The sequence below is a fragment of the Chrysochloris asiatica genome, unplaced genomic scaffold, assembly GCF_000296735.1.
Source record: "Chrysochloris asiatica unplaced genomic scaffold, ChrAsi1.0 scaffold00002, whole genome shotgun sequence".
NCBI lineage: Eukaryota > Metazoa > Chordata > Mammalia > Afrosoricida > Chrysochloridae > Chrysochloris > Chrysochloris asiatica.
The window spans coordinates 21,102,563-21,106,949 of NW_006408520.1; the positions used below are offsets into that span (position 1 = coordinate 21,102,563).

Sequence of the window (4,387 nt, forward strand, 5' to 3'; positions counted from 1 at the left end):
TACTCCCGTAAAGATTTACACCCTCGGAAACCCTGTACAGGGTCGCTATGGGTCGGAACCGACTCGACGGCACTTAACAACAACAACAACATATATCTACTTTAGTATTCAGATATGTACCTAACTACATTATCCAATAATATAAACTATAATAAAAAAATATGACAGATCACATTAGTGTCCTGCTTTTAAAAATTTCAAGGACATCAACCTAGATTTCTGAGGTACAAAACTAGAGCTCAGAATTACTATAAAAATTAGCAGTTGAAAACGCTAACAAAATGCATCAAAGAGTTAATAGAAAAATCAAAACCTCTGATTACAGTTATATCTCATAAAAATGGTAGAGCTTATAGATAAACGAGTAACGACAGCCTATAACTTATCATTTTACGTTTCATTCTAATTTTATATAACTTTCTAGGAGAAGTAAACCAAAATTGAGTTTTGGTTTACTCTCTTTACAACTGAGTTCCTGGTCTTGGGAATTAAATGGCAAGCATATATATTTTCACTATCAAGCTTAAGACCACATTTCAACTAGCAAAGAAGCCCTACCAAATCTAAATTGAATACTATAAAACAACATATACACAAAAAATTTCTGTAGAGAACTCTGGTAACTTGTTATCTACCTTTGTTGTTATTGTTATTTGCCATCGAGTCATTTCCGACTCAAAGCAACCCTAGATAGGGTTTCCGAGGAGCAGCTGATGGGTTTGAATTGCCATAAGGATTAAATTAGATACTATGAGGGGGCTTCAGAAAGTTCATGGAAAATTTTCACTGTCTTTTAATTCCACTTTTCCATGAACTTTTTTGAAGCTCCTGTGTAATTTCATAAGCAAATGCCTACTAAGCAAATTACACAATATGTACTCATTTCATATCTCTCCCCAAACCTCAATATAAAGCTCTGATTAGAAACTTTTTGTTGTAAGCTACGCCAAAAATAATTATAGAAATATGTAAAAAATAAAATGAAAAAGAGCTGGAGAGAACCTCAGAGATTCGATTAACAGGTTTATTTAAAACCCATCACCTACCAAGTTATTTTCTGGTCCTGCTACCTTATTTTACAAGAAAGAAAGCAGGCACAGAGAAGTTAAATGACCCAAGTTTATTACCCAAGCCATGCTCTACTGACCAAAAAAAAGAAAAAAAGGCAGATATCTGTTCTGCTCTCTTTAAACTCCCAATTCACTTAAAATCCAGAGACAGTATTTCATCGAAAAGTTTTTGACACTAAGGTTGAGAAACACTATTCTAGACAGCCTCATAAGAATTGGACTTGGGCTGTGGATTTTGATTTTCCTGCTCCTTGTGACAAAGATCAATGACCACAACTCAATGTAAAGAAAACAAAATCCTCACCACTGCACCAACAAATAACATCACGGTAAATGGAGGAAAGATTGAAGTTGTCAAAGACTTAATTTTGCTTGGATCCACCATCAACACTAATGTAAGCAGCAGTCAAGAAATCATACAACATACTACATTAAGCAAATCTGCTGCACAAGACCTCTTTAAAGTGTTTAAGAGCAAAGATGTCAATTTCAGGATTAAGGTGCACCTGACCCAAGGAAAGGTATTATCAATAACCTCATATGCATGTGAAAGTTGGACACTGAATAAGGAAGATCATAGAAGAATTGATACATTTGAGTTATGGCACTGGAGAAGAATCTTAAAAGTACCATAGACTGTTATTAGAACAAACAATCTGTGCTGGAAGAAATACATTCAGAATGCTCCTTGGAAGCCAAGATGGCGAGACTCCATCTCTCATACTTTGGACACATTGTCAGGAGGGACCAGTCACTGGAGAAGGACATTATGCTAGGTAAAATGGGTTAGTGAAAAAGAGGATGATCCCAAAGGAGATGGACTGGCACAGTGGCAGCAGCAATGGGCTCATGCTTAACAACAATTGTGAGGGTGGCACAGGACTGGGCCGTGTTTTACTCTGTTGTGCATAGAGTCCCTAAGAGTTGGAATCAACTCAACGACACCTAACAACAACAACAAGCCCCATTCTGAAGCTAGAGGAAGTCATAAGCTGACTTCCACACCATTATTTTGACAGTTGGAACTTGACAGTTATGTAATGATGTTGTCAACCTCTATTTGTGATCTGATGTAGTTATCCTCCATTTTCAAATACTCCTGATTTTTGCTTATTATTACACGTCAATAGATAAGGAGTGAGTGTAGTTATCAAATTACTCCCTATTATATCCCTGTTGCTGTTGTTAAGTGATATCGAGTCAGTTCTGACACATACGCGACTCTGTATAGGGTTTTCGAGGAGCAGCTGGTGAGCTTGAACCACTCACCTTGCAGTTCAAAAAGCTTTGTAGTCTAGCGCATTAACCCAAAGCACCACACTAGGACTCCATTAGATAGTCCCAAAGTTACTATGCATTAGGAAACTTCCAATAGCCTGTGTGTTCATACTAGCACAGTCTAGCCAACATATGGAATTAATTTTGTTCCCAAGCCTCATTTATATCTTTGGCATGACATTTAATTATATTTTGGAATGGTTTTATATATTTATATCAATATTTAATAAATGTTCTTGATTTATCTGCACTTGACTATTTGCATATTATGATGTCAGTCAGGAAGATAATTAAATGATACAATCAAATCACACTGAACTTTGTAATAAAGTACTGAGTCTAGCCCACATATTCCTCTTTTATTTCTCATGAATTTCGGATTTCATCATAGCTTTCTTAAAACGGATTTAATATATTGTATGAAATTATGAGAATGATTTAATGTGAATTTCCTAAATTTTTAATATACAATTTTCCTTGGAAATCAATGCTCTGCCATGTAACTAATCCTTTAAAATAAAGCATAATTAATGAGTCCATAGTGGGTATTTTTTTAAGTACATAATTGGAATTTTGAGAATACTGGGAAGAAAATACATTATTACTAACAACTTAAGTAGTATGAAATAAAAAATCCTGATACTACTTGTTGTTGTTGTTAAGTGCTGTTGAGTTGGTTGAGAGGAAATCCTATATTTGAACTGCCGACCCTGCAGTTCAAACTGACCTTGAGGTCCACTGCATTATCCTACAGCGGCACACCAGGATGTGGATACTACTTATAGCACTTATAAAACATTTAAGCACACTTAAACAGAGTATTTCAGAATAGAGAATCCAATTCACAATATAGAACAGTCATAAGAGCAGCAAGTAAATAATATTATGGAATTCAGAGCTCTTTCCCTGAAAAACAGCAAGTCAGTAATATTAGGAATTTAGAGCAGTCCCTGAAAACCAAAATTTTAAAAGACTATTTCTTGATTAAGAAAACTTCATCTAGCTAAATTACTATAAAAATCTAGACGACAATTTTTTTTTAATTATTAAAGATCAGTATCAGAAAATAACTCATCACAGAAACTTTCAGAAACGTTTTCTCTATTAGAAATTAGAAAAGACAATTATATTCATATCTATTATCTTGAATAATTAAAAGCCTAACCATAGTTCTGGGAATCAAGTGGTATTTAACCATAAATTTCAGTTCTGGGTAATTTATACTTTTAAAGCTACAAATCTTATTTATATTTTTAGTTAAATTTTACTTAACCTCCGAAAAAATTTTTGCTGATGTACCTAATTTTCACAGATGATGTTTTCTCAGCATGTAACTCCACTTCCCCCATGAACTTTAACACAGGACTTGTCAGCTCTCCTTCAGAATGTCATGTGCACAATCAAGAACAGTAAAAACTTATTTTTTACAATAGATAATACTACTGATATGGGACTGATTTGCTTATTCTTTTACGACTGCCAATCTTTTTCTATACAGTTTGTTGTTGTTCCCAGGAAAGTAAAATACGTTATTGAGCCTTCAAGTATTTTAAAGGGTACTACTGAAGTTAATATGAGGACACAAAGATCTCATTGCTTGATTTACTGACTTATTTTGTTAACATTTGTTTTTTTTCCAATTAAGTTAGATTTTATATTCACAATACATAATATACATATACAGTATTTTTCCAGTATTTTATAGAGTTTGATTGTTCATAAGATAATTAAACTTTCAAAGATAAATGACAACTCATATCACACACTAGAAGACAAATTCATCTTAGTGTTACAAACCTGCACACTATCTGCAATGTTGTTAGAAATATAAAAATATGCTACTTTCATCTTATCTTAATAATAATACATAAAACAGGTCCCCCTTTAATAAAAGATGACATTAAAGGATGTCTGTCATAAAGTGAAATTTTAACATAAGCCATGTTTGAAGATTAGAACTCTGAGGCTGAGTTATTCTGCTGGAGAGTTAGAAAAACAAAATTACATATTCTGTCATTTTAAAAACGCATAGTTGAGGA

The 4,387-nt window shown here is 33.6% G+C and overlaps 1 protein-coding gene across 1 annotated transcript in view; it reads right to left on the reverse strand.

Annotated features, from left to right (window-relative positions):
• BRDT (bromodomain, testis-specific) overlaps positions 1-4,387 on the reverse strand; it is a 113,163-nt gene that overhangs the window by 56,353 nt on the left and 52,423 nt on the right. The gene's annotated exons all lie outside the window — the stretch shown is intronic.